Here is a 26,996-nt window from a genome sequence, read left to right as displayed (position 1 = left end):
AAGAGCAAACTATCCCACTGCAGAGGTAAGATCAGAAGTATGGTAAGAGACCACCCTGGCTTAACCAGGAGATCTTCAATTATCTGAAACTCAAAAAAGAGTCCTAAAAAAAGTGGAAACTGGATCAAATTATGAAGGATGAATATAAAAAACAGCACAAGTATGCAGGGGCAAAATTAGGAAGGCCAAGGCACAAAATGAGATTAAACTAGCTAGAGACATAAAGGGTAACAAGAAAACATTCTATAAATACATAAGAAGCAAGAGGAAGACCAAGGACAAGGTAAGCCCATTACTCTTTGAGGGGGGAAAGACAATAACAGAAAATGTGAAATGGCAGAAGTGCTAAATGCCTTTTTTGTTTCAGTTTTCACCAAAAAGTTTAGTAGCAATCGGCCATCTGACATAGCGAAAGACAGTGAAAATGGTGTAGGATCTGAGGCTAAAATAGGGAAAGAACAAGTTAAAAATGACTTAGACAAGTTAGATGTCTTCAAGTCGGCAGGCCCTGATGAAATACATCCTAGAATACTCAATGAGCTGGCTGAGGAGATATCTTAGCCATTTGTGATTATCTTTGAAAACTCATGGAAGATGGGAGAGATTCCAAAAGGATTGAAAGAGGGCAAATATAGTGCCCATCTATAAAAATGGGAATAAGGACAACCTGGGAAATGACAGACCAGTCAGTATAACTTCAATACCCAGAAAGATAATGGAGCACATAATCAAGCAATTAATTTGCAAACACCTAGAAGATAATAAGGTGATAAGTAACAGTCAGCTTGGATTTTTCAAGAACAAATAGTATCAAACCAACCTAATAGCTTTCGTTGACAGGGTAATAAGCCTTGTATATCTTGACTTTAGTAAAGCTTTTGATACTATCTCACATGACCTTCTCATAAACAAACTAGGGAAGTACAACCTAGATGGAGCTACTAAAAGGTGGATGCATAATTGGTCGGAAAAAAACATTCCCAGAGAGTAGGTATCAGTGATTCATAGTCATGCTGGGAGGGCATATCAAGTGGGGTCCCGCAGGGATCAGTTCTGGGTCCAGTTCTGTTCAATATCTTCATCAATGATTTAAATAATGGCATAGAGAGTACACTTATAAGGTTTGAGGATGATACCAAGCTGGGAGGGGTTGCAAGTGCACTGGAGGATAGGATTAAAATTCAAAATGATCTGGACAAACTAGAGAAATGGTCTGAAGTAAATAGGATGAAATTCAATAAGGACAAATGCAAAGTACTTAGGAAGGAACAATCATTTGCACACATACAAAACGGGAAATGACTATCTAGGAATGAGTACTGTGGAAAGGGATCTAGGGGTCATAGTGAATCACAAGCTAAATATGAGTCAACAGCATAACACTATTGCAAAAAAAGCAAACCTCATTCTGGGATGTAATAGCAGGAGTGTTGTAAGCAAGACAGGAGAAGTAATTCTTCCGCTCTACTCTGCACTGATAAGGCCTCAACTGAAGTATTGGGTCCAGTTCTGGGCACCGCATTTAAGAAAAGATATGGACAAATTGGAGAAAGTTCAGAGAATAGCAGCAAAAATGATTAAAGGCCTAGAAGACATGACCTATGAGGGAAGATTGAAAAAATTGGATTTGTTTAGACTGTAGAAGAAAAGACTGGGTGAGGGGCGGGGGGATAAAATAGTTTTCAAGTACATAAAAGATTGTTACAAGGAGGAGGGTGAAAAATTGTTCTCCTTAACCTCTGAGGGTAGGACAAGAAGCAATAGGCTTAAATTGCAGCAAGGGAGGTTTAGATTGGACATTAGATAAAACTCCTTCCTTATTTCCAGGGTAGTTAATCACTGGAACAAATTGTCTAGGGAGGTTGTGGAATCTCCATCGTTGGAAGTTTTAAGAACAGGTAGGAAAAACATCTGTCAGGAATGGTTTAGTTATTACTTAGTCCTGCCTTGAGTGCAGAGAACTGGACTATATGATCTATCTACACATCTATAATTCTATGTTTGTGATGTGCATTACATTGTTGTCATTGATACAGGAGCCCAAAGAGAGAATATGGGCATTTGAGTTCTTAGTGTTTGGGCATATCACAGTTAATCATCTTTGGCACAATGAGGAGGCAGTAATGAGCTTTCTCCTTTGTTTTATTGGTCCCACAATCCAAATGCAGGATTCGGACTTGGGCTTAAAGTTTGATGGTTTCTGGGATCCTCCTGAATGCAAACATTGTGGATTTAGCTGTGAAGGCAGATGTAAAGCAGGGCCCATCTGGTGATGGCCACCTGATGAGTGATTCAGAGAAAGACATCATGATAACAGCTGGGGCCAGACTTCAGGCTGCAGATTGGGAATGAGGCACAGAAGTTCCTTTCTTTTTCACATGGTCTGATTGCACATTTGAAAACCACAGAGGCCTCTTGCTGGGTATACAGGCCCACACACAGTTACGACATATTTAATAAAGCAGCCTACAGTCTTTCTGCACTTACCTTTTGTGCCTTTTTTTATTTCACCTTGAGCTGTGATGGCAGCAAATAATAAATTTCAATATTGCCTATAGAAAAACAGGGATTCACCTTAATCCTCTTTGGCTTCTCTCTGTAATGAAGAGTCAGGAGTATCCAGGTACATCAGAGCTTTCAGCCCACAGAACGGAAGGTAGAAATTTGACAGATCAATGTGAGCTGCACAAAATGAGAATAATTTCAAATACGTGGTTTGACGTTATTATTAACCAAGAGTTACCATGGTGATTTTATTTTAGTAACGTTGTGTTCCTCTTCCTGTGATACCTGGGCACAACACATGCAAAAACTCTCAGTATACAAAACCCCACAAAAGGGCATCCAGGCCAGCTGTCCCACAATTAACCATTCATCTACCACAAAGGAAATTAAGGGAAGTAGGGAAAGACAAGATGTTGCCATCCTTAAAACCCATTCACAAAGCTTGGCTGAAAGTTAAACCCAGGCTCTGATGGGCCATATGAACCGGACTGTCCAATCCTGATATTTGAATTCATGCAAAGAACTTCCCTTCTTTATCAACACTTATACTTGGCTATTTGAGAAATATTATGTGAAACCAGCTCCCTCTAGTGATAACAAACAACCATCTTGTCCCATCTTTCTTTGCAAATAATATTGCAGTGGATAACAAAGTGCTCACAGTCTGAGGCCATGATTCAACAAACCATTTAGAAGCATAGGACATAGGGCTGGAAGGGACCTCCTGGGCAGGCAACCCCATAATATAATCTTGTTCATAAGCTCATGCCCCAATGCTCCTATTGGAAGGTTGTTCCAGAACCTCTCTCCTCTGATGGTTAGAAACCTTCTCATTTTCAGCCTAATATCCATGGCTAGCTTATACCCATTTGTTCTTGTCCCAACATTGTCCTTTAGCTTAAGTAGTTCTTTACCCTCCCAGCCGTGTCCCGTCCCCTCCCCCAATTTATTTGTGGAGAGCAATAATATCTCTTGTCAGCCTTCATTTTGCTAGACTAAATAAGCCAAGCTCTTTTACTCTCCTCTTGTAAAATAGGCCCTCCGTTCCCCTGATCATTCTAGTAACCCTTCTTGGCACTTGCTCCAGTTTGAATTTGTCTTTCTTGAAATGGGTGAGTAGAGTAGGGTGACCAGATGTCCCGATTTTATAGGGACAGTCCTGATTTTGGGAGCTTTTTCTTATATAGTCTCCTATTACCCCCAACTCCCTGTCCCGATTTTTCACACTTGGTGTCTGGTTACCCTAGAGTAGAGTTGTACATAGTATTTCAGATGAGGTCATATCAGTGCCTTGTACAATGGCATTAATACTTCCTCATTTCTGATGGAAATACCTTGTCTGATACATCTACTGTCACGTTTGTCTTTTTAATGGCTGAATCACATGGGTGGCTCATAGTCATCCTGTGATTTACTAATACCCTGAGATCTTTTTGCTCTTCTGTTTATTTTCAAATTATGAGCTTCCATCTTACAGCAGAAATTCCTGTTGTTAGTCCCTAAGTTCATGACCTTGCACTTTGTACTATTAAATTTCATAAGAACATAAGAATGGCCATACCAGGTCAGTCCAAAGGTCCATCTAGCCCAGTATCCTGTCTACCGACAGTGGCCAATGCCAGGTGCCCCAGAGGGAGTGGACCTAACAGGCAATGATCAAGTGATCTCTCTCCTGCCATCCATCTCCATCCTCAGACAAACAGAGTGTAGGGACACCACTCCTTACCCATCCTGGCTAATAGCCATTAATGGACTTAACCACCATGAATTTATCCAGTTCTCTTTTAAACGCTGTTATAGTCCTAGCCTTCACAACCTCCTCAGGTAAGGAGTTCCACAAGTTGACTGTGCGCTGCGTGAAGAAGAACTTCCTTGTATTTGTTTTAAACCTGCTGCCTATTAATTTCATTTGGTGACCCCTAGTTCTTGTATTATGGGAATAAGTAAATAACTTTTCCTTATCCACTTTCTCCACATCACTCATGATTTTATATACCTCTATCATATCCCCCCTTAGTCTCCTCTTTTCCAAGCTGAAGAGTCCTAGCCTCTTTAATCTCTCCTCATATGGGACCTGTTCCAAACTCCTAATCATTTTAGTTGCCCTTTTCTGAACCTTTTCTAGTGCCAGCATATCTTTTTTGAGATGAGGAGACCACACCTGTACGCAGTATTCGAGATGTGGGCATACCATCAATATAAGGGCAATAATATATTCTCAGTCTTATTCTCTGTCCCCTTTTAAATGATTCCTAACATTCTGTTTGCTTTTTTGACCGCCTCTGCACACTGCGTGAACATCTTCAGAGAACTATCCACGATGACTCCAAGATCTTTTTCCTGACTTCTTGTAGCTAAATTAGCCCCCATCATATTGTATGTATAGTTGAGGTTATTTTTTCCAATGTGCATTACTTTACATTTATCCACATTTATCTACATTTATTCACATTTCATCCCAGCTAGTGCCATTTAAACACATGGATAACTTTAAGCATATGACTAGTCCTGTTAACTTCACTATGATTACTCACATGCTTAAAGTTATGCACATGGTTAAGTGTTTTGATGGACTGGGGCCTGAATGTATAGTCAAGTTAGTAGTAGTAGTATAGTATTTGTTTAGTGTGTGTCAAAGGACATATTTCATATTTTAAAACTCAAATGGCATTTCAATTACAACAGAGTTGTAACAGAAATCCACAGCAGTTTCTGGAGATTCTTGAGTTTTCATTTTGCTTCTTTAACAGCTCGATTCTTTTAAAGCCCACCGGCTCCAGTGTTTTTGCCGCCCCAAGCTGCGGGGGGAAAAAAAAAGCCGTGATCGGCGGCACTTCGGTGGGAGCTCTACCGCTGCCGCTTCATTCTTTTGTGGCAATTCAGCGGCAAGTCCTTCCCCCCGAGAGGGACTGAGGGACCTGCCGCCGAATTGCCACCAAAAAGCCGGACGTGCCGCCCCTTTCCATTGGCCACCCCAAGCACTTGCTTTCTGAGCTGGTGCCTGGAGCCTGCCCTGAAGCCCACAAACTACAATTAACCAGTTAGCCAGGATGCTAAATGCATTGCTTATGCTAAAATTTACCTGCAGTTATCAAACCTTGTTTTCCATATACTGTGATTTGGATTTTGCACTTTTAGAAAAATAACAGATACTACAAAAGGCTACATGGCTTGATCTTGCAAGGTGTTTGGCACCTTGATCCAGCAAAGCACAGAAGCATGTGCTTATCTTTAAACACAAGTAGTCCTGTTGAGGTCTACTATGTGCTTAAAGTAAATCACGCGCTTAAGTGCTTGGCTAAATCAGGCCAGAATTCTCATCATCTTGCAGGATCAAGCCCTATTTTGCTCTTATTCACAAAAAAAGTGTATAAGGGAGTGTTATAGTCTAGTGAACATGCCAATGTCACTTATACTGTAATGAAAGTAGTTGAGCCTGGCACATTAAAATAGCATTTTAGTTTCTAAGAGGGCTATTTTTTTGCTAAGTAAGGGTCAAATCTTGCAGTCCTTACATTCCGGTACTCACTGCAAGTATCTCTTTACACTATTTTTCTGTATACTTCACTTTTACTTTTCTAGGCTGAGAAGCCTGTCCGTTTTGTTAGGCAGATCCAATGGAGTATATGTGCCCTCTCCTCTCGCTCTTTCTCTCTGACATGTTCTTTCTTGTTGTTTTCTCTTAACCTACAATAAAAATCTTTGAGACTGAATGAATGTGGTTGCTCTTTGTATATGGGAAACATATCCCATTATGCAGGCCCTGATTCTGTAGGTCTCATTCTGAATGCCTTTGTGAGTTTTGCCTGAGTAAGGACTGCAGTATTTGGCTCCTTAAGAAGCAATATAAAGTCACCACTGCTTTCAGGGTGAGCCTGACTTTATCCTGATTTCTCCCAAATCAAAGCAGTTATTTTCATAACACCTTTATCAGCCTCTTATATCACCATTGTTCTCTTTTGCTCTGAATGATGTTTACCTGGTCCTGACATGTTCTACTTTTGCATCTTGTCCATTGATTATTTTTAGCTAACCAACAGCAAAATCTATTTTTTTAATGGAAGCTAGTAAGTCTCATCAAACACCTTCCACAGAAAACACACTGGTTGTACTTAAAGAGGCTCAGTGGAGAATCAATAATGAAGAAGCATAGGAAAGAAGATATTTTACTGCACATTGGCAAAATGTCATATTTATTTGAGAATGTGAAGCAAAACACAAGATTAAAAAATAAAAAGTACAGAGTAAAAACACCACTCAGCGGTCGATAATTTTTCTGTCATGCTCATAACTTGACATTGATTCTATATGTTAACATAGGGATGAATTCTGATGACCTTATTCACATGAGTTAGGCCCATTGAAGTCAATGGGCTCAAAATTCACCAGTAATGTAAGTGATGATGCAATGGTAAACTGGACTGAAAATGAGGGCTTGTCTATTTGTTGGGGAATGAGCACTATGGGGGCCTGATTTCCATAGCACCTTTACAGAACAATGATTCCTCCAGATGCCATCTGTGCAGTGCAGGGTCAAAGCCTTTCATTGTCTTTTTTGTGGGGAAATGGCATGATATATATACGTGATCCTCTGTTTTTCTGCACTCAGGTTTTTCCTTCCCAACCCATTCTCATATCGCTTTGCCATTTCCCAACATGGCCCCAGTCCTGCTGCCATTGAAGAGGATGGTAGTTTTGCCACTGATTTAATCAGGAACAGCATTAGGCTTTGGGTGCTTCTTAAAACTTTACAGGCAATGGCTTAATTTTTCTTGGCTGGAGTAGGTCTGAGGAATTTTTAACTGATGTGATCACTCTGCATCCAGAACTCTGATTGACTTCAGTGGGAAACCTGCATGCAGAATATTATCAGGTCCCAGAATTAGGATCACTGTGTAAAATAGTGGTTTACTGATGACAAAGGGCTCAGGCCTGCCAGTGTCTGAGCACCCTCATGTCCCAATGGAAATTGAAGGGGTACAGTTAAAGGATAGGGACCTTAACAAAAAAACACACTTCAGTTTTACAGGCCAAATCCTTCTTACCCTACTTAACTAGATTCACAGGAGGTAACTGAGAGCAGCATGGCCCTTTGCCTTTTTTAGCCAAACTAAACCCAAACAGAAACTGTCTCAATTCGTTTTCAAATATATTTTTCAGCAGTTAGATATAATTCTGCTCTCAAATTCTCAACTGAAGCTTGATCAGCACTGAGAAACATGCAAAGAGGAAATGCCACATGAGTGCTAAAAATTCATAGTGTAGGAAAGAAAGACATAGACCAGGAAGCAGGAAGCAGCTTGGAGCATGATTTGAAAATCCTTTCTTCAGCATTGTACCTAGAACATTCTAATATGTACCTAATATCATTCTGGGATGCATTAATGGGATTGTTGTCTATAACACAAGGGAGATAATTGTCCTGTTCTACTCAGCATTGGTGAGGCCTCAGTTGGAGTACCGTGTCCAGTTCTGGGTGCCACACTTTAGGAAAGATGTGAACAAATTGGAGAAACTGAACAGGAGAACAACAAAAGTGATAAAAGGTTTAGCAAACTTAACCTATGAGGAAAGGTTAAAAAAATTGGGCGTGTTTAGTCTTGAAAAAAGAAGACTGAGTGGGGACCCAATAAGACTTCAGAGATGTTAAGGGCTGTTTTCAAGAAGGTAGGACATGAAGGAATGGGTTTAATCTGCAGCAAAGGAGATTTAGGTTAGATATTAGGAAAAACTTTCCAATTATAAAGGTAGTCAAGGTCTGCAATAGGTTCCCAATGAAGGTGGTAGAATCCCCATTATGGGAGGTTTTTAAGAACAGGTCAGACAAACACCTGTCAGAGATGGCCTAGGTTTACGTGGTCCTGCCTAAGCTCAGGGGGCTGGATTTGATGACTTCTTCAGGTCCCTTCCTGTCCTGCATCTATATGATTCTATGAGATGTAAAATCTGAGAGTTAGCATATTAGAGTTTACCTCACACATTCTGGGCAGAAAACTCTCAAAGGCTGAATAAAGAATAGAAGAAACAATAAAATTATACCTGGTATTCGTGGGTTAAAGGAATAACTAGAAAAACAACCAAAGCAAAGAAAAAATGGCTAATGCACACATCGTAATGCTTGAGCACCCATGCTGGAGGTATAAGCTTGGGCAATCTTCTTGCACCCTCCAGGCCAGCAGCCTATCGTTATCTCTTCTCCCCATGCTCCAAAGGGACACAGGAAGCAGTATGTGTAAAAATTACAATATTGTTCTGGCAAAACTGGCAAAGAAAGCATTGCTTAGTAAGGAGCCCAGAAGTGACTTCAGATTGCTCTTCCTGAAGTAAAACCTTTGACATTCCCCATGAACAATTGCCAAGTACATCCCACCAGCCTCAGTTTCTGGCTCTAGGTTTATAGTCCAAATAAAATCAATTTAATTAAATGAGTAAGGCTTATATTTAAAAAAATAATGTCTTTTCCAAATTCTGTCATTATTAATTCATGACTATCTCAAACTGTCTCTTGAGAGGAAACCTTTCCTTAAGCCTCAGACATATTGGCTCCAGTTCTCTGAAATCTTTTAACAGCACAATATCTCTTGACGGGAGACAGGACTCTAATCCATTGCTTCATGTATTTGTACTCTGAGATATAAACCTAAAACCCATTTTCTGGCCTCAGTGCATGTACTGAGGAGACTGTTAACAAAAATTGGTTTCCTTGACTCCACTGGCTGATGTTTGGCTGCAAAAGTTTTTTTTTTTTTGGATGTTCCCACTCTACTTTTAGGGACGTTTTCTTTAGCCTATGCACTGAGAAGATAAAAATAGAACAAAACAGCACTCGTGAGCAGTGATCACGCAGTGCTTAAGATGCTTGCAAGAGCCCAGCTTTATTCTGAGTCTGGTTTCAAATGGGTGTGCATAACAACAAGAATTTCACAGCACCTTGACTTTCTGGCAACTCTCTGGCCTTTAAAGGCAGGGCCCCTAATACAATAGGACTACATTAATGCAAACTAGGTACCTTTTCGTTCATGCCAGCAGTGTCCACACAGGGCAGTTACAATGCAACAGTTTGGTGTGCTCTGCAATTCACACCCTATAGTCCACACAGAGGCGCAGTGTAGACATAGCTTAAGCTAAACATGTCATAGAGTGAGCATAGCAGAACTGAAATGTGTCTGTATCCCAGTGCATCTCACCTGACGCCCTTGCTTTTACGGAAGAGAGGTCTACAAAAAATTCAACAGTACACTATGAAAAACAGTGTTTCTATATTTTGGGTTTTATCCCTAAGTACTATCCTTTTAGTTGTTTGAAACTAGAAATCCCATATACTTTGGAAAAAGAGAGCATGTTGGTCATATCACCAGGGAAGGTTTTTGACTGTTTTCATCAAATAAGTTATATCAAAATTTTGTGTCTGTGACTCAAATAGACATTTCAGACAATGAACCACAGTCCCTAGAACAGTTCTTATTTTGTGCCAGCCACCAATTTCATTTCCTTCTCTAATACCTTTAAAAGCAGTCCCTGCTGAACGCACTGCCAGTATCTTCTTTCTTCAAACTTTCTGATCATCCTGACTTTGAACCTGAGTAACTTCCCTGAAGTCAATGGAATCACACAGGAGCAAAAATAAGAGGAGAATTAAGCACTATTCATTCTTGGACTACTTAGAAAAAAATACAGCTCTACAATGACATTGGCAAAGAGGGTAGCTCTATTCTTCTTGCTTCTGGTGAGGCCAGAAAAAATATACCTTTCTCTTCCTATCTGGCCACTTACATTTCACATCCCAGTCAGAACCTGGAAGTGCAGAAGCATGTAAGAATGCAGATGACTTCAGTAAAGTTCATTGAACTTGTTCCATCACAGAACAGTCTCCCCTTGGGCTGAATTCCAGTGTTAAGCAGAGGCTTCAATCAGTTCTTATTCTGTCTGAACCATCGCTGCTGCACACATCAATTTTCCATTACAAACTATAAAGGACCATGAAATAAGAATACCCTTTACATCTGTCATGTCCTTGCTATTAATGGGCAAAAAGTTTCACACCTATTGTCAGGTGCAGTGAGATATATGCCAAATTCAACCGAAATATCTGACATGTCAGGGCAGGTAATACAGTTTCATGATTATTGGCTTCACCTGTGAGCCAAACCTGGAAAAACAGAAGTCCGTAATAACAAGGACTTCTTGGCACTTATAGTGGGTTCTGTAAGAGGAACTCAAAAATATTCACAGACAATGGATTTAGTCCCACATCACCTTTGTGAGACAGATTACTATTGTTATCCCCATTTAAAGATGGGTAAATTGAGGTTAAAGGGCTAGTGCTGCATTCAACATCTTATTGCCATGGCCAAGGTCAAGTGTGTGGTACAGCTGAGAACAGAACCCACATTTGTTTCCCAGTTCTTTGTTTTAATCACAAAGTCAATCCAAAGTTAAATTTGAACATAGTTGCTTCAAAGTCTTCATTACTATAGACGGTACATTATCTAGCACTTTTAGCTGTTTGCAGCTCATTTTATCTGACATTTTAATTAGCAAATTACAGGCTCTCTTTCTACCTATCAGTGACAATGAACAATCTGAAATCTTAAGAAAAATAGAAGCACAGGGAAAGACATTGTCAAGTGTAATTTTATTATCATGTGTAATTTTAAAACTGAGTTTAAAGAGGTTCTATCATAATTCTTAGAATTCTCACATCTAGCTTCCACCGTGAGATGTAAATTAGTCTCTGAAATCTCAATAATACTTTATGAACCTTCTTCTATTAAAAGATGAACAACTCTTTTTCTTTCAAAGTTGTCTTTTTGATGGTTGGGGTAGGAGAAGATTATGGGAGAAACTCAAAGGTTTTTGAGGAATGTTATTGGTATTAATTTATTTATGGTATCACCTATGATTCCCTAAGCACTTTTCATGGAGACGTAGTCCCGACTCAAGGATCTCACAGCCTAAGAGAGGAAAGTAGACAGAAGTTACAGGAAGGGGGTAAACAAAAAAGGAAATGTTCATCTAAAGTTTATCCATACTACCCAGAGAGCTACGAATATAAAATTGGGCTGGAAATCTCAGAAGATCAAGCTTTCCATTAGATTTCTTCCTGCTTTCAGTTGAGCTAGAAATACCATGAGTCTTTTTCACAGAGTTTTTGACTTTCTGCTTCCAGTCCCAATCAGAACCATATCATTCAAAAATATGTGACAATGAAAAATAATGTGAGGAGTAAACCAAACTTTCTGAACTTCCAAAAAGGTTTAATTCTAGTTTGGGTCAAAGATTCAGAATGGCTCTCATTTTATCTGAATTGGTTCACCCATCTTTGTGTGGACCAGGTTCTATTTTTATGCTGGTTTTGCATTGCTGTGTAGCTGAGTACAAAAAAGAACCTATGTAACCATTTCTTTTATTGTTTGAATTTTAGTACTATGGTATTGAGCAACTACACCTCTATCCTGATATAACGCGACCCAATATAACACGAATTAGGATATAAAGCAGCACTCGGGGGTGGGGGGCTGCGCACTCCGGCGGATCAAATCAAATTCGATATAACATGGTTTCACCTATAATGCAGTAAGATTTTTTGGCTTCCTAGGACAGCGTTATATCGGGGTAGAGGTGTATTTTGGTTGAGATCACTGTGCCCATATGTTGCTATGATGGTTCACAGTATTAGTATACTTAGAATTATTCATTTTATTCTCTCTATTTTCCAGCAGACCCACTGACCATTTAACAACATGGATCAAATCTACTCTGATATAATAATAATGTTCTACTTAAACAAATTAATGCCATTCAGATTAAATTAGAAACTTGAAATTAATAAAATGAGATATTTTATGGAAGCATTATGTTTTTCTGGTCACTCTGGTTGTATAGAAATTATCAGCAGGAAAGATATGGTTTACTAAAGTATGACTAAGTATATCTTTGCAAACGCTGATATGTCATTGCGATCTAGGGAAATCAAATAAATGAAAATGTAAACTATTGTTAGTGTTATTTTAAGGGATCTTTACAACAAAGGACGTTAAATAAAAAATGGAGGGTAGGAAGAGAGAGATTTTTTTCTTTCTCCTGCCCTAGATTTAAAATATAGCTGTGTGAAACTATTAAAAATTGAAAATTCCAGCCTGATGTGGTACCATGTTACAGATGTTGGGCCTGATCCTGAGAGGTGCTGAATACCTGTAATGCCTATTGACTTTAACATCTTACACGAGTATAGTACTTTACATAATCCTTTGTTTGGGTTTCCTAGGCCAGGGGCTCTCAACCTTTCCATACTACTGTACCCCTTTCAGGAGTCTGATTTGTCTTGCATACCCCCAAGTTCCACCTCACTTAAAAACTACTTGCCTACAAAATCAGACAGAAGTGTCACAGCACACTATTACTGAACAATTGCTGACTTTCTCATTTTTACCATATAATTATAAAATAAATCAATTGGAATAAAAATTTTGTACTTACATTTCAGTGTATAGTATATAAAGCGGTATAAACAAATCATTGTATGTATGAAATTTTAGTTTGTACTGACTTCACTTGTGTTTTTTATGTAGCCTGTTGTAAAACTAGGCAAATATCTAGATAAGCTGATGTACCCTCTGGAAAACCTCTGCATACCCTTGGAGGTACACATATTCCTGGTTGAGACCCACTGTCCTCAGCTCCCAGTAGCTAGTTAAAACTTGCAAAAATCTATTCAATCTTACTTCAATAACAGCTCGATTCCACTCCTATTGAAGTCAATGGTGAAACTCTGACTTCAGTGGTTCAGGATCGGGCCCTAAATTACCTCCTTAATGGGAGCTGCAGGTGTCAAAGACCTGTCAGGCTCAGGCTCATTATACATGCCTCAAAACACCAAGTAGGTTGAATTTTTTAAAAAATAGGAGCCTAACCTTAGGCTTTCAAATAAGTAACCGGATTTTCAAAAGTACTGAGCACCCAACAACTCCCACTGCAGTCACTGGGAACTGCAGATGGTTGCTCAGCACTTTTGAAAATCAGGCTACTTAGTAAGGGTCTGAATATGGCTTTGGGGATGGCATTTTCAAGAGCACACAAGTGAATTAGGAGCACAAGTCCCACTGACTTTCTATATGACTTATCCTCTTCAGTCACTTGGGCACTTTTGATCCTAGAAGACTAATTTTAAGCACCTATTTTTGAAAATCTCAGCCCAGGTCTCCTGATTCCCAACTCTACATCTAGTGCACTAAACCACAATAACCTCTTTTGCAAGCCTCTTTGTATGTCTGCAATTCAGTATCCTTATTAGTTCCCCTAATTGTGTACTCCTCTATTACTTGCTCCTTCGCCTCAGTTCTTTGTCCAGGACCTCCTCACTGTAGAACCAGATTCCAAGGACCGTGCCGTTATCCACTTTTCTTATACCTTGACACTGTGTACTTAAACTTATACATTCTGTGATTATTTTCTTTGTCAGGACAGAAAATAAACATGAATTACCATTAGATTAGAACTCATCTGGAGTTAGTTACATCATGACCGCGCTACAATGATACATTGTCATTTATTCATTGCTCCTCTATTTTGTGACTGCTTGAGAAATTGGTTATTGGTCCCAGTTTTGCCCTAAGTGATAGACTCAACTGAACTTTGAAGTCAATGTGAGTTCCACCTGTGTCACTGAGGGAAGCACTGGCTCCTGTATCCCTTAACCTTGTCTCAGCACTGTGGGAATCAAAGTGTTATCCACTTTTGCAAATCACAAACAGAAAAGAAAAACAGTTTTATTCTGAGGTCACACTGTTCTGTAGCTTGAGAATTCTGCACACTCTCTTATGCACTTCTAAGACATCTATCACCATGATATCTAAGCCCCACATCAATATATTGAGCATTTCAGTGTATCCTGCTTTAATTTTGTGTGTCTCCATGGTTTTCTTTTTCTTTGGCTCTCCTGTGCCTTCATTCCTTCTTCCTTGCTTACCTTTCATCTTTCTCTCTGCTCAACCCAGACAAATGGTGCAATGTGAAGGTGACGTAATTGGGGAAACGCTGAACTATACCTTTATCTATGCTGAACAGACACTTTGGATAGTGACACCATCTGCCAATGTGTAGAAATTGATCAATTTGCTGTTGGACCACCGCTACCAAGTCTCTCCGGAGAGAAATTGAATTCTTCTCTGGAATGAATTTTTTCCCTCATCCTTTTGATCTTGACAGATTCCATCTGGGGGCTGGGATTCTAGAAGCTCTGCCACTACACATAGGAAGGGAGACAACAAATGAACTTTGCTAGAAACCCTTTCTCCATTTGTGCTAAGGGTATCAGACTATGACTTGTTTGGCTTTTTTTAATGTAAAACTTCAGTTTTCTTCCTTTTATTAAATCCCCTCCTATCCCAAGTCTTGTCTTGCACCAACATTCTGTTTATTTCTTAGTATCCTGATATCCTTCCTCCCCCTGTTATGGGAGCAGAGATTTCACAAGTCAGGTGAGTCACTGGAGGGCTTCGGGGCTATGCATTAAATACCATTGTCCTTCTTTTTGATGAAATACTTTCATCAACAATTTGGTACCATTGTATGAAAACTTGACACTGCATCTGAAAACAGCAACAGTGGCAGTGCTGATTTTGTGTGACAAAGAAAATCTGATCTCCAATTTTGTTCATACATTGGCACATACAATAAGGCAATTAAAGGGACAGGTGTTGCATCGGCATGCAAGATAACTATTGGCAAATGACAATATGGTATTTGCACAAAAAACAAGTCTCTGTGCAGTTTTTCACAGGAAAAGTCAAAGCCAACATGTTTAGAATACTTCATTGCCTCAAACTTTTGCCACAGCCCTGAGTGATGTCACTGCTGACCCACTTACCATTCTCTCTTATTTACATGGTCATATCCTTCACTACATTTGATTTTTGGATACCACTGGGAACCAGTATTGGTTTGGCTTTGGGGACTTCTATACATTTGGACTTGCCATTAATTCAGGTTTGTGACTGGAGTACTAGATTTTGTTCCACAGCACTACACCGTACAGACAAATAATCAACTCCCATTAAAATGTACAAGGCTGACACAATATTTATCATACTAGTCATGTCCCATTTTGCATTATGCTGATTGTTTATGTCTCCTTTCTCTTGTTGCCCCATTTGCTTTTGATGACCTTCAATCATTGTGTCCATGGCAACTAACAGAATGGGTTGTTAACAAGAAGAAATGCTACTGAATTTCAGAAAACCTGCATCTCCAAGGTTTGATACACATGTTTTATTACGCTAAATTGTGTTAAAGAAGCTGCACTGAGAGAACTTCAAGGTTGCATGGTAAAGCACTCAAAGCCGGGAAATCACAATATTAAGGTTACACACATGGCCTCAACTCTGTCCCTTTCTGCATACATTCTAGTCCTCCCAGGGAGCCTCACTGCAGGGAGCTGCAGGGACACAGGAGCGCATCACCCCACAAATGAACAATTCAAGAGGAACTCCACAAGGGGAATTGTGTAGAATTATCTTCCCCCTTCACTATGGGGAAGTGCAGCCAGGCCTTATACTAAAAGTGGTCTAAGTCAGTCAAACCTAACTTCCCTCTCTACCTGTTTCATGGAGCCAAAGCCCACTATCTTTGGACAAGTGTTTACTAAAGACTAAAACCCATATTTTTCATGAGTACAATGATGCCAAAGTCATCTTATTAACAATGTACAAGGAAGATCATTTAATGACTAAGCTGTAGCCCCGATGATAACCAGTACTTTTACTCTGGCAGTGAAGCTCCACGGTGCCCCACTCCGCAGTGCTCAGATCAGGAGCTTAAAAGCCACAATGTAGCCCAACATGCCACTTGTAATTTAAGAGTAAAAACCATGAAAATTTAACTTGATTTTCCTATCCTGATGCAGCATTTGCTTAGCTGCTGGGGTTTTGGAGAAGTCCACTGTGTAAGTTTTTTATTAACAAATACATGAGGAAACTTGTAAATGAAGGAGGAATTTGGAACATGATGTTTGTCTTCAAGAACTCTCTAACAAGGAAAATGAATACACTAGTTACATAAAGTGCCGAGCATTTATGAGAGCCATTTTCTTTCAGCTGCAGCCCACGTGCTGACGCAGAGATGGCTTTTATGTTTGTACCTGAATTTCATAGACCTGTTTGTGATAAAACTGTGCATTTCATTTCTGATTTTTTAAAAAAGAAAGAAAATGCAAACAAGTGATCTCCGCAAGTGAGAGGTGGTTCAGTGTTATAAAAATGTATACTAAGCCAAGTGAGCTCAGCAAAGATCTTTCTAAAAATTACAGGCAGACTTTCAAAATCATGGAGAGAACCAGGTAAGGGCCCAGTCTTGCCTTTCTTATCACAGGAGAGTAGTTAGTATGACCTTCATAGGGACAACCCACTCCTAGTGTCAAAATGAGATTTCACTCACAGTAGATTGTTCTGCATTGTTCTGTCACACAAGCAGCAACATGTCTTGATGGAATATAGCCCATGCCCCCCTGCATGTCCAAACAGAAAGTTTAATTTCCAAGGCCACACAGTGAGTCAACAGCAGAGCTGATATTACCTTTGTGGAGTTTCTGGCTCCCAGCCCTAATATCAATCCAGTAGACTCATAGACGTTAAGGCCAGAGGGGACCATCATGATGGTCTAGTCTGCCCTCCTGCACATTCCAGGTCACAGAACCTCACTCACCCTCTCATGTAATAGACCCATAACCTCTGGCTGAGTTACTGAAGTCCTCAAGTCATGATTTAAATACCTCAAGTTGCAGAGAAGCCACCCTTTATGCTACTTTAAACCTGCAAGTGACCCACGCCCCCACGCTGCAGAGGAAGACAAAAAACCTCTGCCAGTCTCACCCGGCAGGAAAATTCCTTTCCAACCCTAAATATGGTGATCATGTGGGCAAGACCTTGAGCATGTGGGCAAGTACCAGGGAATGAACTCTGTAGTAACTCAGAGCCCTCCCCCATCTGGAGCCCCATCTCTGGCCACTGGGGATATTTGCGACTAGTAGTCACAGATCGTCTACATACCATTGTAGGCAGTCTCGTCATACCATCCTCTCCATAAACTTCTCAAGCTCAGTCTTGAAGCCAGTTAGGTTTTATTGCTCCCACTGCTCCCCTTGGAGGGCTGTCCCAGATTAATCCCAATCCACATGCTGCCTGCTCAAAACTCCAAGGTGCTTGGTGCCTAGCAAGGAAGCTGCTGGACCCTTATAGTGATCCAGCTACTGCTGCTGCCACTACTGTGGAGTAGGGCTGCTGAGTATTTTCCAATAGTTTTTTAAGGATAATTTAAAGGAAAATAGTTGTTGCTTTTTTTAAAAAAAGCAATGTTTAATCAAACCCTCAGATCAACTAGTACACAATACATAATACATTTGACAAAGCCCAGCAGACATCCATCGCACACTGTTCCAGGAGGAAGGTGCCCCTCTTCAGAAATGCGCCCCAGGGCAGTTTGTGTGCAGTGAACCTGCAAGGTCTTCCCACTAGTTTTTAACTTCTTGAAATGACTGTAAGACTAAGCAAGGCCTTAGGCTAACTCTCTAGTGTCTGTAGCACACTGTCTCTGAATTTAGCAGGAAGTTTGCCTACATTTATTAAGTTCTTGTTTTCCTCCATTAAAGGAATATGCCACTGTTTCCATATTCCATGGAAAAATACTATGAATTCTGATATTTTCCCATGGAAGATGGAAACAGTGGCATGTTCCATGTACAACAGTTTCATTGAAGGGCAAATCTTGCTCTCACTGAAGACATTGAGAGTATTGTTATCACTTTTAATAGATATGAGTTTCAGTGAAGAGTTTATGGCCCAGACAGGCAGAATGTGTGGACACATAGGACAGCAAAGTACTAGGAATGGTACATTGTTCAGTATTTCTTTGTGTCTCTGTGAGCCAGTGGGGATGGACATTTGCCAATTTGCATAAGGCAGCCCAAATTCAGTGACCCACTGTCCCCTTCTACCACTTTAGTCTGCAGTTTGATCTTTGATCAGGAAAGTCTGCTGGCCAGTTAGCTGAAGAATTACCCAGCAGGCTACACCAACTGAGAGGCCTTGAACTTTGAAGATCTTGAGCACAGGCCTCAAAGTCTGCTCAAATTAAGATCTTTAAAACTTTTTGGACTGACATCTGATTCAAGCATGTTATGGACTGAGTCTTGTAGTCTTTATTCAGGCACTGAGGTCAACATTAGAGTCAGTGCTCACTTTACCTGAGTAAGAATCAAATGAATCAAAGGTAGCATGGCCTGAAGACTAGGGCACAGGACTGAGCATCTAGAAAGCTGGGTTTTATTTCCATCTTGGTCACTGACCTGCTGTGTGACCTCGGGCAAGTCACTTCATCTCATCATGACTCTATTTCCTTTTCCATCCTTCGTCTGTCTTGTGTATTTAGATCGTAAACAGGGAGTGTCTGTTGCTGTGTGTGTACAGTGCCCATCAAAAAGGTCTCCTAGGTGTTACTGTTATATAAATAACTATTGTAATATTGAGAACTACAGAACTCGCCCCAAGACTATGTGAAAACAGACCTCTGAAGACTCACTGACCTTTAGAGATCTGAGAGTTTATATTAACAAGTATTCAGCTAAATGAGATTTGACTATGCTTCTAAGGCAAAAAAAACCAAAGAAACCCAAACACCCATGTGTGTATTATACAACGGAGGGCCATACTCATATTCTTAGTGCATTCAACCCCTTTATCAAAAGATTTTAAATTAACTATTTGATGTAAAATAACATGAAAAGGGTGAGGAGAGAGAGAGAACAACACAGAATATTATAGTGGCAGACACATCGGAAATGAGAGCAAATAAATGGCTCTATAGGAAAATAAAAGCTTTGCATTTGTCAGGACATGTGGAAGCTTTCACAGTATCTTCTCGAGAATGGGTAACACTCTGACAAGGTAATGCTGACTCATCAATGTTTCTTTAATTATCAACAGCATCAGGTTTTCCAGATTTAATGTATCACATACGCTGCAGCAACAAGCAGTAGCAGCTGGGGAATATTTTCCTTTCCAGTATTTGGCCAGCAAGCAGCTGTTGCAAACAATGAAGGTGAAATTATGCTGGTGCTTTTTGCGAGCAAAAAAATAAGTGCTAAATTAGTAGGATAAATTATTTGCAATGATGAATCTGACCAGCTATCAGTCCCATTCCAGAAAAGCTGTCCACGTGGCTGGATCCTTCTGTCCACAAGGAGTCCCAGCCAAGTCAATGGGACTACATGTGGGTCAGAGGGTCTGCTTATGTGGATCACTATGCAAAATCAAGACCATAGTTATTACTATTCCATCCTCAGTTTGGAATTTCTTTAACCTTTTCACATCTTGGATACCGCGAACATAATATTTTGGCTCCAAATATGTAAACTGGAGACTAGAAGCCAGTTTAAATATTTTACACAGGGCTTTTATGACTATTATTGCTCATCATTAAAACACTATCCCATCAACTGCAGACCTATTCCCCCAGATCCCTTCCAGGGAGACATTTAATGTATTCCATTTTCTGTGCATCGGTTTAACGCAATTTTTTAAATTAATAAACCTAATAAATCTTAGGGAGATCTCAGCAACCTTGTGTTCAGTACATGTCCAATGTTTAGAAGAGTATCCATAGTATCAAGCTGTTAAGGAACATAATTATGCTGCCCAGAAATACTTAATTCAATTGTGACTTGCCAGACCTTCCTTCAGAATGTCTGTGTAGTCATTTTATTTATGATAGGCAGCTTGTTGCCCAATTAAACTGTAGGGCCTTTGTTTGATGCACCTTTTTAGAGTTTTCTAGTGGGAAATTTTACACTAACAGGAAGAACTTTGTTAAAAAGAGTCTTTCACTGCATGCCTTACAGCACACCCGAGATGCCTGTTTGTCAAATCATGCCTTGTCATTTGTTATTGCTTACATAAATCACGGGTGTCAGGAGAAATCACAGGTAAGCTTTGGGATACCCTTTGTACACTCTTGTGATACAATCAGTCTCTTTACCTTTCCAGGCTCAGAGATGTATCAGCCTACTTACTAGCATTGCAATCCGTGGGGAAGACAAGGAGCCTAACTGAGCACTGCATTACTTTAGCTTAAAGCTGGTGGTGAGTCACACCTATCTAATTAAAATAGCTCACCACAGAAAATGCACAGAGCTGCCCACAATTTGCACTGGAGGGCCTAATTCTGATCTCACACAAATCAGGAAAAACTCCACAGAAGTCAGAATCAGACCAAAGCATTTAAAACAGACCAAGAAGGCAGTTTTAGGCCTAATTCAATGTTTTCCTTTACTTTCTATTGCCAAAGACTTTAATTGCTGGTAATGCCAGCCCGACTTCCTATGCTGTAAGGACTGGCCATTGAAAGCCGTTCTAGAATAGCGAAACTAGCCTTGCTCGCAACAGGCCAACAGCTCCACTCCTGTTTTATTGTGCTCATATTTCAGGGTGACCAAAATAGCTGCACTCAAGACAAGGCACTGAAGAGTCTTGTTAGTTTTCTTGATTCGGTGCCTAAAATGACAAACATTACCTTTTTAATGATGCCCACTATCAATGCATAATGCCCTATGTCTAGGTATAATCAATTTATTCTCTTGTTTAAATGTGCATATATCTATAAATAACATTTCTTCTGTGCTAAAATAGACGTAATAAGTTTATTAACCCCCCACCATACCTATCATAATAATGGTGCGTATATATAACTCTCTGAGTAAGCTTTAAATCATCATAGAAGGACTTTAAGGAATAAAGTACAAAAATAGCTCGCTACAAGGATCTGATACAAGTCAGAACCCATTACAGACACATGCAACCTCCTAAAGAGCGTTAACTGACAAAGACATGAAATATTTTTCCATTAATATAATTACATTTCCACTTTAGCACTGAGATTTCAATCTAGGCTACAGTGAAAACCTTCTCAAAGGACCTGATCCTGCAAGGTGCTGAGCAGGTGGATTTCAGTGGGAGTTTAGGGTGCTCAGCACTTTGCAGGAGGAGCATAACACTTTACCGGATCAGGCCCTAACAGAGCAAAGAGTGGTTTCGAAAAGCACAATTTCAGAATGACAGAACAAACCTGCATTTCTGGAAAAGACCCTGAAGGCTGACAACTAAGTGGTAATTGTGGTTTGTCTTTGCAAGCATTTGTCAGCACTGGAGTATTAGTGCCACACTTGCTAAGAAGGCCTTTTATTTTTTCTTTTAACATTGCTAATCGATTAATATAAATCCAGGATTCCTGAGCCCATGCGATATCCTGGGGGGAAACCCTGTAAGGCGAGTGCTGGCAAACAATTGGGGGGGGCGCTCTTTGCAAAAGCATTTTAAAAAAATGCAACTAATGAACATTTAAAACCAGAGACTCCACTGCTGCAAAACCCCAGCAAGGAGGAGGTAAATAGGAGGAGAAAATTCAGCCAGGTAAAATTTGACCCCTAATCAATAACTTTCTCCACGAAGCAGGAAGTGTTGTCTAGTGATTATAACGGTCAAATGAGGGTCATGGGACCTTGTCCTGTTGCTGCTGTGTGACTTCTCTCATTCCACCTCTGTTCTTTTGTCCACCCGTTGGTGAAATATATATATTAATGTCACCTTGCAGCCACGCTGGGTGGCTGAAATTTGCCAAAGACCTTGAGCTATGTGAAGTGAAGTAAAGTAGGGAGAACAACAATCCATCCAGCTTTCACTGCAGCCAGCTGTGCAGTAAGCTCCAGCACAGAGAGAAGTGGCCCGGTGAAGGCTGGGAATGTTTCACTGAAGTCTGAGTTCATCAAACCCAACTTGAAACTGAAGGGGCTGCTTTATAGTCAGCCCCTTGCAAGCCAAATGGCTGTTTACCAGCAGCATCATTCATGAGAAAAGCACTGAGGGCTCACACAGCTCTAGCAGCAACAAGAAAATGAAGTTAGTAACATTAGCTTACGGGCATCAGGGTTGTGGCAAGCTGAGGTTCCTGCCTACAATGCCAAATGGTTTGGTTTCAGTGTTCCTTGCCCTGCCAACCCCAACCCTTGTTATATCTTGTGATAAACGTCTATTGCGGGTTCTGTGAGGCAAGGTGTGTTTTCTTATGCTGGTTTGTATAGCACTGAGCACAATGAGGCTCTGCTCCTTGGCTGGGGCCCCCAGAAGTTACTGTAGTAGCAGTAGCAAAGTAATAATAATAATAATAAGAAGAAGAAGAAGTACAAATATAATTATAATAATCTAAACAGAAATGAGAGCATCAGTAGAATCAATCAAACAATTATGAGCTAGAACCTTTTTCATCAAAAAGGCCCTTATGCAAAAATGAAAATTTTCACATAAAATAGTCTGTTCCTTTGAGCATTTTTAGTTCCCAAATTTTTTGACAAAAATTTTACATATAAAGTTTAGCCAGTAAATTTTTACCAATTTCAAAACAGAACCAGGATTAAATATTTGATTAAAAAGCCACAGAAAATTGAAAAATCAGACATATTATAATATGTATAATGTAATGTATATATTAATTATAATTATTCTATTAAATTATTATTATGCACAATAATTATTTTATTATAATAATATTTCAACATTTTGATGAACAATGTTTTGTTTTTCTCCAGACTCTCTAAACCAGTGAGTAAAAAGTTGTGTAAAGTATATTCGATTGCTCAGAAGAACAACACAGGATGAGATTATATAATATATTGTTTGAAATCTAATAACACACTGGTCATAAATGTCACTGTGAAATGTTTATAAAAACTCTGTAGGTGAAATTATGGTTTTTCTCTGATATAATGTCCTGGAGATTGTAAACAGACAAAGGTGACAAAACAGGTTTCTTCTATATAAAGAGGAAAGAAAATATAGCGGCAGATGCCCTGTCCAGGAAAGAGGGCTCTGACCTGCTGCCTCCAGGTCAGCCAGTGGCTAACCTTCCTGCAGCTTGGTAAACAAGGAGGTGTGATCCTAAGAGAATCCCAGTGCCAGAGGGCAAGAGGCTCACTGGTACCAGGTAATGAGTTCTAGCTGGCCTGACCACTTCAGTGTGCCTCAGCTCACTGTGGTTATAATCTGTATCTAAAAGGTGTCATGTAAGATATCATTGGAAAACTAAGAACTTGCTGATCATTAATATTTCTGCATGATGTATGCACAGGGTGTGTACAAAAAATTCTGAATATGCCCTAGAATTATATTCTTAAAATGTGATATGTCTTTAGAGGAACAAACAAACCAACCTGTTATTTCTCTGAACCATCCAAGAGAGGGCTGGACATTTCAGGGCAGACAGTCTTGGAGAAATTTGGGACTTGGGAGTGGTTTGGGGTCACCCTGCTGGTTGTAAATAAGGCTGGTGGAAGCCAAAGTGGGGCTAAATGGGCTCTTGGGGTCAGGGTGGGACCTACAGTGTGTGACCTCCAGCAGTGGCCAGAACCAGATGCTTCAGAGGAAGCAGGATCAAGTGGTTTATAAGGTTAGTATAGCCTGCCCAATGCTGCAGAGGTGTACTATGAGGTATGGCAGGAATCTCCAGTTTTAAATGTAATTCATTTTCTTATTTGGGATAATCCCTGAGCATCTGAAATAATTGGCAATGGCAAATCTAAGCATGGGTGAGTGATAGTATTAATGGGGATTGCATGGAGCAAGGAGCTTCACTTGAAAAAATAATAATAAGCTGATTTCTTACTGTGTGATTTAATTTCCCAATTTCGCAGTTCAGCTCCTTGTGAGAGGCTAGACAGGCACCAGGTTGAAATGTCAGAGCAGGGCAGCTGAGGAATAGAGCACTGCTTGGAGAGCAAGCCTCAGACTTACAAATCTCAGATTAATGGTTTGTCCCATCTGGGTTTAAATTAATTATATTTTGACTCATCCAAGTGTTTTGGGAATTAAGACATAACAGAGTTCAGAGGGGCTTGGGGTTTTTTTGGGTGGTGTTGGTTTTTTTGTAACAGTGTAGAAAGGGTTAAAATATATCTAATAAATGTAAACCAAAGAGAACAAGCTGTAATTTAATATATGTCAGACAGGCTATAAAGAAAAAAACCTATTCCAAACCCACTACTTTTTAGTGTTCTAGCCACATGTCTGTCTAGCCTTTGTCAGGAAACTAAACCGTGTTAGGATTTTATTATTGATAGTCTTTACAACCTGGATGGACTGACTTTATTGGGCTTTGAGATTTTTATTGCTTATATTTATATTTCCATTGGGGCACTGAACTTCCTATTTGAAAAGTTATGAGAGAAGAAATTTGAGTACATTTCCTCTGTGAAAGAGCTCCTGTAATTATATCAGGGAGTGCTGAAAATTGGATATTGGATTGGCGGATAACCCAAGGAAATGTGACACTGGTGGAAGTGCATAGACAGAGCTATATGCTTTAGTATATCCAGCCTTTTGGACGCTTCTAACAGACCTTTTCAAAAAGCTTTAGGATTTTACCCCTCCCTACTTGTACTTCTTGTTATTCTAATGTTAGGAATCTTTGTTAAACAGCTTTTTCTGTGTGAGGGGATTACCTTGATACAATAATGAACTGGCTAGTGTGTACGTATGGCACTTCCCTCTACTGGATGCAATTGGAACTGCTCAACTGTGGAAAATAGACCTTATTCTGATGATAAATTAAAATGCATTTCTTTCATTTCAGTTAGCAGGGCCCTGTGCTTTTGCAGCTGGAAGAGTTGTAATAATTCAGATGTTTCTGTGAGGAGCTCAATACAGCTACACAGATAAATAGGGTCTATTCTCTACTCAGCTGCCCTGTTGTAAATCAGGAGCCACCCAAGTTATGTGAATGGAGTTACATCAATAAGTGAGAAGAGAATCAAGCCAATACAGTTCTAACTCTGCGGGTGCTGTGCAGGTCAAAGCAGGCCTGGTGTGCTCTGAATCATAATGACAATGGTGAAGTCCCTAAGGGTATGAATACACTGCAATTAAAAATCCACGGCTGGCCCATGCCAACAGGCCCAGGCTCGCGGGGCTCAGGCCAAAGGGGCTGTTTCATTGTGGTGTAGATGTCTGAGCTCAGGCTACAGCCTGAGTTCTGGGACCCTCCCCCGTCATGGGGGGCTTCACCTGGAATACGCTGAAGCGCAAACATCTGCACCACAAGGAAAGAGCACCTTAGACCGAGCCCCATGAGCCTGAGTCAGCTGGCATGGGCCAGCCATGGGTTCTTAACTGCCGGGTACACGTATTCCTAGTGGCCTTGGATTTGTTACAATTTGTTACTAGGTATTTTGAGTGAAGGGCCCAATGCAGTGAAAATATCCTCAGATCTCTAATATGTGGGTGGAGTGCTTTGGCTATATTTCTCCCAAGCTCCCTTAGAAAAACCACCATGAAACCACTGAAAACGATTTCCTCTTCTTGAACTAGACATTTTTTGCCCAGAACATGTAAAGCGACTGCAGTGAAGCTGGGAAGGGTGTTACGTTTTTATACGATGGCAAAATGGGTTGCATTGGCAACCAAGTGCAGCTATGGTGTAGTATTTATTAAATCTGGGGCAAGACTCTGGCTTGGCCTTGCAGGGGAGAGGAGAGAGCAAGAAACCTGGATAGATATGCACCCTGGCATACCCTGCATCCAGGCCAGTCACAGCTCAGGAGAGCGCAGGGCTTTCACCCTCCCTTTTCCCAGCGGGATGCACCCTAAAGGAGGAGGGCAGTGAAGGCAGGGCCATGGGTGGGGAGAACTTCACTCTCTGAGGGAGTTGTAGGAGCAGGCACACTGTGCATTGGGGAGCTCAAAAAGGATTTTCTGGGGCAGAATATCTTCCTCAAGCGCCTCCATGGGGTGATGCACCCCCCTTTGGACTGTGGGCAGTTTGCACAACTTTGCCTGTACTTTTAGCTAAGTCATAGAAAGCCAAAACATCATCAAAGAATGAGAACGGATTTCTATTCCAGATGTAAAGCTATGAAGAACATAACCTGAATAAACAGATTTTTAATGGTGCTGGCTAATTATATTGTGTTTATATGATTTCTGTTACTTTATTTCTTTTTGAATTTATCAATGGAAACTCATTTACTATGGATAAAATATTAATCTTAATACCAGACAAACTCCCACTGCATTACTCATTGGCTTGTGTTGATTTTGAAATTAATTGCTGGGCCTTTAGGTGTATTGTGTCTAGTTATGCTAATAAACAACATAGAGTGGTTTTCTTTGCTAGTAATTTGCTGCTCACTAAAGAAACAATTCTATATCCTGAAGAACCTAGGATCTGATTGATAATCAGTGTCAGGATGGCAATTACTCTAACCTTATTCTCACACAGGATGTCATATCATCCTCAATATGAACATTTTCCCGGTGCTGGAAGTGTGCATTGTCAATAATTATAGCATGTTGCTATTCTAATTAAACTCATTATGGTAAACATACGGTAACAGCTTAAAGCTTTGAAGAAATCTTTAAATGTACTTTCACATTTTAATATCAGAGTGACTTTGTATG

The sequence above is a fragment of the Mauremys mutica genome, chromosome 9 (assembly GCF_020497125.1).
Source record: "Mauremys mutica isolate MM-2020 ecotype Southern chromosome 9, ASM2049712v1, whole genome shotgun sequence".
Taxonomy (NCBI): Eukaryota; Metazoa; Chordata; order Testudines; family Geoemydidae; genus Mauremys; species Mauremys mutica.
The sequence above is the reverse complement of the archived record's forward strand: the minus strand, read 5'-3'. Positions refer to the sequence as shown.